Genomic DNA, 10,630 nt, shown 5'->3' with positions numbered 1-10,630 from the left:
GGAACGTAAAAATCAAAGTCATGTTTGCACATTCGATTAAAGGCTGCCGTCCCTTGTGACGGACGTGTGGGGTGCTAACACCTTCCCCGTGCGTAAATACAACTCCCGAACCTTTCACTTAAAAGTTCATAGATCGCGTCTTTTCCGGTTTTTCCGACGTTTTCCTCAAATAAACGTTGGTGGCGACTCCGCGCGTATTCCTTTCGTGGAACACGCATCCCGCGAGTCAGGCGTCGCCCTCCCGCCGAAGGGTAGGTTGCGACACTAGCCTTAGGGGGTTGTTTTTCTATTTTCTTCCCCTTATCATCTTTGGGCTTAGATGGTGCCACCCCTAAGATACCTAGACTTTCATTTTTCTTTGGATAAGATTGAGAGCCATAAGATTTTGAAGTAGACTTTCTTTTAACTTGTTGCTCTACCCTTATTTCCCAATCTAAGTAAGCCTCTACATTGTCCTTCCCATGGAAGTATGGGAGGTTAATATTAGCCTCTTGAGGCTTTCTTTCCTGTTCTCTCATATGGGAGTGAGGTCTAAGATGTGACCTATGCCTTCCTTCATAATAGTCACGAAGTTCTTCACTCAGGCTCTTGCAAGAGTTATGACTACTATAGGAGGCATGTTTTTCTTTTCTTAAGTCTTTTAGTATTTTCCTTCTTTCTCCTGCCCTTATTTGTTCCCTCTCATCTTTATTTATTTCTATCCTCTCTTTCCCTTTTTCTTTTCTTTCTAGTTTTTCTTTCCATAACTTGAGGGAACTCAACTCATCTAAGATTCTAGATAGAGGGTCCTTATGACTAGTACCCTCACCATTAACACTAAATGAATGATGACTCATGTTGGTTCCTAAGTTGTGGTTCTTTCTTGTTGGTGGTTTGTAAAAGGTATAAGCTAGGGTTCAAAATAACTCAAGATAAGCGTGATAAGCAAGAAGAAAGTATTATGCAATAACAAGATAAACTAGGCATGACTAGTAAAGAAAATAAGCTATGAAAGTATGCAAGAAATGTAAACTAGGCAGATCCTAAGAGTGTTTGGATCACCAAATTTAAGGTTCCCAACAAAACACTCATTATCCTAAGGTAATAATTGCCTAAAATTATTACACACAAATGGAAGTTTGGTAACCTATTGGAGGCTCCCAACACACTTCCAATGAAAGACCTTTTTGTTACAAAACTTGAAAGCAATGAAGGTAAGTAAATTGCCAATTGCAAAGTTACAAAAAGGTCCTCAATTTTGGTGGTTGTTCTCTCTTTTGTGATTCACTCAATTTGGAGTGCTTCTTAGTCCAATAGCTCTTAAGGTGGTTGGCCCCTTGCTTCTTGACTCAAAGTCTTCAAGGGATGGCACCAATTTTCCTTTCCAATTCCCTATATGGCAACTCACAAACAAGGAAACAAAGAGACAAGCAATAACCAAAGACCAAAAAAATGAAATTAAACTAATAGAGTATTAACAAGACAAATTTTTTGTTGGACAAGTGGCCTCAGATATCTTAAGAAGAGGGGTTGAATTAAGATATCACAGACTATTCCCCAATTAAAAATTTTTACTTTTAATTTAACCCAACAACCCAAGATTCCTTTTAAACAAGAACTCCTAGATAATAATGCAAATTAATGTTACTAAATTGAAATAATAAGCAATAAACAATAAAGGAGTTTAAGGGAAGAGAAAATGCAAACTCAGATTTATACTGGTTCGGCCACACCCTTGTGCATACGTCCAGTCCCCAAACAACCCGCTCGAGAGTTCCAATATCTTGCAAAATCCCTTTACAAGTTCTGAACCACAAAAGGACAACCCTCATATTTCTTTACAACAAGAGAGCAGAGTCTCTTAATCCCTTTTGAGAAATAGAAAGAAGAGAAGAAGAAATCTCTCTTGAAAGAGATATATTGCACAATTGAGCACACAATTAATTCCTTATTGAATTGCAAGTATATTGGCCAAGGAATTCTTAAGAGGATAAAATGATTTTGCTTTTTGAGAGGATAAGACTTTTTGTTCTGAAAAACTCTAAGCAAATTCGTGTTCCAAGTCACATATAAATAGACCTTTGATGGCCATGTAAAAACCATTTGAAAAGTTGTGACCCTTGGAAATAATTTTCTAAAAATCTCCTCTGGTAATCGATTACAAGACTTGTGTAATCGATTACAGGCTTTAAAATTTGAATCAAAACATTCAGTAATTGCTGGTAATCGATTACCATCCATGTGTATTTGATTACACAGTGTAAAGTTTGAACTCAAATTTCTAATAGCTGTTATAAGTCATTTTGGCGACTGGTAATCGATTACCAGAGAGTAAGTCTCTTGAAAAAGACATTTTTGCTTAAATTTCTTGGCCAAACCTTTTGCAGTTTCAATTTGGAATTCCCTTCCTAAAACACTAGATATCTTCTTGATGTTGTATCTTGTATTCTTGAATTTTTGTCTTGAATTAAACTTAAGAAGCGCATTTTCATAAGGCATCGAATCATCATGATCATATGGCATCATCAAAACATGAACGACAAAGTCTTTGCTTCTACATTTTCAAGGATTATTCAAAAATTAAAGCAATGAAAAGCACATAAAAGCAAGCTAGGACTCAAAGAGAAACCTAGAATGACTCTAGAGTAGAGTAAAACAAAACTAAAAAAAATAAGACTCAAGAAACCTCTAGTTTTGGCACTTGTTTTCACACAAATTTTCAATTGAAATTTCAAAACTATGATTGGTATAAAATAGGCACAACTTATACAACCAATTTCGAACCAAAACAACAAGCACACTTCCTTTTCACTTTTTTTTTTGGACACTGATTTTCCTGCCAACGTGTGTGATTTTTCATATTTTTTCCTTTTATCAAAATCAGTTGTTTCTTTTTCTATAATTTTGGTCTAGATGTCTATAAATTTCAGCTCAAAATTCGCAGTGACCAATTCCTAGTAATTTTTACAAGTTTGTATGTTCAAGCTGCCAGCACCAGTGATTTCAACCTAGAAATCAAGAGTAGTGTTTATGTTTCTTAAGGCTTGGATAATTACAATTTGTGTTTTCTTATGCTCAAATGTCTTGAGTAACACAATTATAGAGAGCTTAAGACTTATTTTGATTCGCAAATCCAGTCACAACTCAGCACCACAACTCAATTTCTTCATAGGCATCATATAGGAAACTTAGAAAACAAAACAAAGTTCAACAACAAGATTACTTCTAGGAATTGATTTAGAACATGTTATGAACTAAATAACATGGCGATGCAAGACTCACGGGTGCGTCTTCCAAGGAAGGAAAAATTGTGGAGTCTCCACCAGCGTTTATTTGAGGAAAACGTTAGAAAAACCAAAAGTGGGTCTACAAATTTTAAGAACAAAGGTTCGGGAGTTGTTTACATGCGGGGAAGGTATTAGCACCCCACGCGTCCGTCACAAGGGATGGTGGCCTTTAATCAAATGTGCAAAATTGTGACTTCAATCTTTATTTTATTTTCCCTTTTTTATGTTTTTATCTTTTTAGGTTCGACAAGAGTGGGGCTCTTGCTCCTACGTATCCTTAATTGCGATAAGGAACTTAGACCTACGTAGTTCTTTGAAGAAAGAAGTTTATGCGTAGAGTTGATTTTAGACTTTTAAAAGGTTCATTTTAACCGTTAAAAGTAACAGAGACTATTAAGGCATTGGACCTTGAACGGATTCAAGTGATTCTTTGTGGATAAAAAGCTTGATTATGGGTTGATTTTAGCTTTGGTTTCACTTGGTTATTTTCGAACTCATTAAAAGAGGACTTGCAAAGTAAACGATCGGTTGAAACTTATTTTTTCAATCATTAACCGAGGTTACAACACAAACGATGGGTTGAATTTTATTTTAACGGTGATTAAACAAGATTACAATACAAACAATCGGTTGAAATTCATTTTAACAGTGATTAAGTGAGATTACGGCTTAAGCAACCGATCGAAACTCGCTTAAAACAAAGAAAAAGATCACCGATGGTAGAAGAATGAAGATGAAGACATGCAAAGCACAGATGGACCCCTAAGGGTGCAGAGAATGAATTCAAAGCTTCAAAAATAAAAACTAACCGGTTGAAGAACGATGAACGATGAAGAACGAATGAAGAATGGTCATGGAATCGATCACGGAAACGTTACGGAAGCGACTCGGTCTTGATTTTCCTTCTTCTTTCTCCTTCTTCTCACTAATTTCACTCAAATCTTGTTGATTTCATATGCTGGCCCCTTCCTTCAGCCCCCTCACGCCTATTTATAGGAAATGAGGGGTGGAGGTTGCACAGCAGGTCACTTGCTTGCTTCCTCCTGAAGTAACTTGCTCGCCTAAGCGAGCTGGTTACTTCATCCCTAAGCTTTCTAGTGGGCCCAGGGGCTGAAAAATGTCCCAAAAGTGACCATTTTGCCCTTCTTTTGAATATTTTGCACATTTCCTTCCGAAACATCACAAAACCCTACAAATTGCATGCCAATTAGTGTTATGCAGCTTAATTCAGCTGGCAAGAATCCAAATGTTGGCAAATGATCATTCTCGGACGAAATTAGGGTATGACACATGCATGACTTATACTAAAAATTCAAAAAATAGGCCAAGAATGACAAGAATACATGAACAAATGTTTCTAGAATTCAATCAACAAAATCAAAATTCAACACAAACTTAGAACATAATGTGACAATTGTTATGACTAAACATGACTCTAAGACAACATGGATTAAGTGATTTACACTTAGATTTTTGTGTTTTTTTTTTCTAATCAATATTTTGGAAGAAAATTTAGATCAAGAGGTTCATCACAAGAATATTATGACTGAAAAATGATAGAACCTAAAATCAACACAAAAACATGATTCAAGAGTAGATCTATAAAATTTGAACCATAGAAATGCAAGAACAAGTGTAGATCTAAGATTTAATCGGTTTATTTTTTTGAATCTACTCTAAACAGCACCAAACCACAAGACAATGGAGGATATACATGGAGAATAAGATGAAGAACAAGGAATTAAAGTGAATTGACCAAACAAAAAGATAGAGGAAGCAAAAGAACATCACCTAGACGAAGATGCTCTGATACCACATGACGTAGCTCCATGTAGAGCTTGTAGGCATTGGATCTTCTTCATCAATGGAGTCATTTGCTTCTTAAAGATCGATTTCAGTGGAATAGAGAAGGAAGAAAAATGATTGGAGATGCCACTTCAAAGAGAAGATGAGTCAAGAAGAAGTTTACCACCATAGGAAGCCATGGATAAGAGCTTGAAGGTAGGAGAAGAAGAATGGGAGAGGGGTGAGAAGGAGCACAAAATTTTGTGCCTCAAATGAGGTCTGAACTTTGAAGTGTAATTCTCAAATGATCAAAGTTCCAAAAAATTCACGCACATGGACTCTATTTATAGCCTAAGAGTCACACAAAATTGAAGGGAAATTTGAATTTCTATTCAAATTTCACTTGAATTTGTGGAGCCAAAATTTCACTAATTATGATTAGTGAATTTTAGCTATGGTTCAGCCCACTCATCCAAGATCAAGTCCAATATTCTTCACTAAGTGTGCTTAGGTATCATGAGGCATGTAAAGCGTGAAGGACATGCACAAAGTATGATTATATGATGTGGCAATGGGGTGTAGCAAGCAAATTCTCACCTCCCCCTCTAAAATTTAATTGGACTGGGTTTCTCCCAATTCAATTAAATTTATTTCCCAACACACATCAAATATTCACTTAATGCATGCAAAATTACAAAACTACCCCTAATACAAAAACTAGTCTAAGTGACCTAAAATACAAGGGCTGAAAAATCCTACATTTCTAGAATACTCTACCTATATTATGGAGCCCTAAATACAAGGCCCAAAAATAATGAAATCCTAATCTAATATATACAAAGATAAGTGGGTTCATACTTAGTCCATGGGCCCAAAATCTACCCTAAGGCTCATGAGAACCCTAAGGCCTTCTCTTACCTTTCTGGCCGAACCTTCTTGGAGTCTTCTATCCAATGCCCTTGGAGGTAGGATTGCATCACTCCACTTGACGGATTGATTCTTGTGCAACAATCTAAATAGAGGCTCACAGGTGGCAGGTAACTATGATATGAACCTGCTAATGTAGTTCAATCTCCCAAGGATCCATGGACCTATTTCTCTGTAAGTGGCTCAAGCATCACTAGAATGGCTTTCACTTTATCTTGATCCACCTTTATCCCCTTTTGGCTAACAACAAAACCAAGCAGCTTTCAAGACGTCACCCCAAATGTGCACTTCCAAAGATTCAATCTCAACTTGTACCTACATAATCGCTCAAACAACTTTTGCAAATTAACTATGTGCTCATCCTTCATTCTAGATTTTACAATCATATCATCCTCATAAACCTCAATCTCCTTGTGTATCATGTCATGGAATAATGTTACCATGGCCCGCTGATATGCTTCCCCAACATTGTTTAGCCCAAATGACATAACCATATAGCAAATGGTCCCCAACACAATAGTAAAGGTTGTGATGTGATCCTTACTAGGAGTGGATCACTTGATACAAGCCAGAGAGTTTGGTGATGCCACTTCCAGAGAGGAACGATAAGTTAGGTGTTGACTCCCCATTGCAGTTACTTTTTGCTCAATTATGTTTCAAGAGAATTTGAATGGGGGTTTACCGGAAAACGCACCGGTTCGTCAAGTATTTAAAAATTAAAATGGATGAATCCGAGTATCAAACACAGGGAACTAATGTTAGCCTGAGTTAAGTTCATAAATAAAGCATTGTTGAGAGAATATGTATGGTTGATAATTTCAAACAAAATTTAAACTAAACCTTTATGCTAAAATATAAAATGCAAGGTAGGTAAAAGTGATAGCAGTAGGTAGAAATGTTGGGTCTTTTCTAACAAACAAGTTGATGCATATAAATATATTTCTCTAATCAATCATGCTCTTGTGTTCTATGTTGTAGCCTAAATTACTAAACCACGATCCATCATCAGACCAAATCAATCCAAGCTTCGTCCTCAGATTCCTCTTGTTGGACTAGGCCCAATTTAGACGGCCCTCTTAGGTTTAGACTAACTCAAACTGAGTTTCGTCCGCAGATCCCTCTTGTAAGACTAGACTCAGCTCAAGTAGCTTACGAAAGTTTAGCCTAATTTAGCCTAAGCTTCATCCGCATATCCCTCTTGTAAGACTAGACCTAGACTAAACAGCATTATTGTAACAACATAATTAAAACCAAAACTTAATCCGCAGATCCCTCTTGTAAGACTAAGTTTTGATCCTGCTTCAATCAAGTTCTAAGGCAACAGTACATTTCCCAATGCTAAAGTCACCTAACTATGCACACAAATTGATGATCAGACCTAAAGCATACAAACATTAAGCATTGAAGGAAGCATTGAACACAGAAAACATAATCAATTAGATATTAAGTATTTACATCAATTGTTCATTAGAAATTCCCAACTAGGATGTTTAGCAAGCCATTACAAAGAAACCCTAACAATAAATGAGATTAAAAGCAAAGAATGATAGTTCCTTACACAAGAAAGGGGATTCCTCCTCCTCTTCTCAGCATCTCACACTCACTCTCAAACTCACTAATCTCTCTCAATTTACAAAACCTAGGCTTCAATGCACAAGCTGTTCTTCTTGTTGCTTGTAGGGCTCTTTTCTCGAAATAGGCACTTTGGAATAATGTGCACAAGTCTAAGCAAAAGAATGTCCAATGTATGTACCCTAATTCTACATAGAACAGGCTTTAAATAGGCTCTGAAATCGCGACGTTGCGCTTAGCGCCTCCCTCACACTTAGCATGAGTAAGTGGGTTTGGGCTTAGCGCTAGTCTTGCACTGAGCCTAGCTGAAGACACCTGCTACACTTAGCGCACTGATCTCATGCTTAGGGCACGACCTTGATGTTGATGCTCTTGTTGGACCTTGTGGCCTCAATAATCGTAAGAGGGATAGGCTTAGAATGCAGAAGAAGCAGCAACAATCAATTTAATAATGTTCTTTAAACATGCAAGGCAAAATTGATTGCAATAACATAAATGAGATAAGGGAAGAGAGAATGCAAACACAGTTTTATACTAGTTCGGCCACAACCCGTGCCTACGTCCAGTACTCAAGCAACCCACTTGAGATTTCCACTATCTTTCTAAAATCCTTTACAACTTCTGAACCACACAGGGACAACCCATCCCTTGTGTTCAGGAATCCTTACAACTCAAGAGACCCTCTGTTACTTAATTAATTTCATTGAGTAAGAAGAATGGAAAAAAAATTATCTCTTAAGAGAAGAATATTACGATGAAGATCCATGGATGAACTCTTAATGGATTTGCAAGTGTTTGCCTAAGAGTTCTTGAGAGAGCATTTGGCAATGAAGTTCTCTTGGAATCTCTCTCATTTTCTTTTGAGAGGATAAGACATTTTGGACCAGCAAAAAACTCTCTCTATATTTTGAGAGGATAAAACATTTTGGCCAAGCAAAACTCTCTCTTAAAATTCGTGTCCAAGTCACCTATTTATAGGCCTTTGATGGCCATTCACAAATCCATTGAAAAGATGTGATTGTTGGCAGATTTTCTGAAAACTCTCCATTGGTAATCGATTACAATGTCTGTGTAATCGATTACACAGTTATAATTTGAAGGGTTATGACTTTTGAATTTGAATTTCCAAAGTTTTGTTGCTGGTAATCGATTACAAACATATGGTAATCGATTACATGTTCAAAATTCAAATTCAAAACCCTTTTCAACAGCTCTTTGTCAACCCTGTCTTCTGGTAATCGATTACACTGCCTGGTAATCGATTACCAGAGCCTTGAATGTCTTGAAAGCACTTTGTTTCAATGGCAAGGCTTGATCTTGAGATAATCTTGAAGCAAGGCTTTACTTGTTGAACCAATCTTGTATTAATCTTGAAGCAAATGAGCCTTGTTTGATTCTTCTTTTGACATCATCAAAATCATGTATACATACATTTATAGCTCTGCCAGATTCTCCTTCGCACTAAGCGCGATGAAGCTGCGCTTAGCGGTGGATGCGCACTTAGCCCACTGATGAGCTAAGCTCAACTGTCACTTTTAGCACTTCCTGACTTAGCCTCTTTTTCACCTAAAAATGCATAGATTTCATCATTAAATCCAATGGAATTGTTCTGGAGATAGCTTTAACCATAAAACAAGATTTATTTACAAGATTATTCCAAAATAACCATAAATTGGGGAACTATACAAGTTTTGGAAAATGATTTCTATACAAAAGTTAGTCGTATAAGGCGACTAACAAACTCCCCCAAATTTACAGTTTTGCTTGTCCTCAAGCAAAGAAACAACAGCTCACTTGTCCTCAAGTGACAAAGACAGTGGTCAGTCAAAAGAAAATTGTGTCTGATTCATAAAGGAATTCAACCATATGAACTGAATACCATGGAATGCTTAAATCAATTACTTCTCACAAGCATGCAACTTTTCAAAGATAGGAGCATAAGCATTAGAATCACAGCTGAAATAAGCTAGTAAGCATGACAAAAATCAAGGAAGGATCATCAACCAAAACCTCACAGCCATTGTTTCACTCAAGCTCAAGTGTTTAGGCTTATTCCATCATAAACAACCAACACAAGTTCCAACCTTTGCATTTCTTCTCATATCATACAGCCATGAACACAAAATGAATCCGAAGGACTTTCTAGGCTTGTAAAGGGGTTAGGCTGCAAATAATTCATGGTTTCTCTAGGATTCAAAATCTTAGGTTCTAGGAGAGTATTCATCCATAGAATAATCTTCACCTTTTTCATTCATTCTTACCCCAGACTCGCCCTTTATTTGTAGAAGCAAGCTTCATGATGAATCAAGATTGATTCAAGGAGTTTTGATGATAACAAAGATGATGACAAAAAGCTCAAAAGTCAAGAACACTTCATGTTAACAAAGATGATGACTTCAAGAATCAAAGAATAAGTTCAAGATTGAATCAAGAACACTTCAAGGTTCAAGAGGAAATTTGATTTCAAGATTCAAGTTCCAAGAATCAAGAGAAGACTCAATCAAGATAAGCATTAAAAAGTTTTTTTCAAAAACTGAGTAGCACATGAATTTTTCTCAAAACCTTTTTCCAAAGAGTTTTTACTCTCTGGTAGTCGTTTACCAGATTATTGTAATCGATTACCAATAGCAAAATGGTTTTCAAAAAGCTTTCAACTGAATTTACAACATTACAATTGATTTCAAAATGTTGTAATTGATTACAATGATTTGGTAATCGATTACCAGTGTATTTGAACGTTGAAATTCAAATTCAAATGTGAAGAGTCACATCCTTTCACAAAAAAGTTTTTTGTAATCGATTACACCGATTTGGTAATCGATTACAAGTGATAGTTTCTGAACAAAATCAAAAGATGTAACTCTTCCAATAGTTTTCAAAATTTTCTAAAAGTTATAACTTTTCCAAATGGTTTTTTATGTTTTTCTAAAGGTTATAACTCTTCTAATGGTTCTCTTGACCAGACATGAAGAGTCTATAAAAGCAAGGCTTTAATTTGCATTTCAATAATCTTTCAATTCATTCTTTAGACAACAAACTTTTGCCAATTGATTTTTGAGTCTCTTTGAACTTCTTCTTCT

This window comes from Glycine soja, chromosome 3, assembly GCF_004193775.1.
Source record: "Glycine soja cultivar W05 chromosome 3, ASM419377v2, whole genome shotgun sequence".
In the NCBI taxonomy this organism is placed as follows: domain Eukaryota; kingdom Viridiplantae; phylum Streptophyta; class Magnoliopsida; order Fabales; family Fabaceae; genus Glycine; species Glycine soja.
This window is presented reverse-complemented; position numbering follows the sequence as displayed.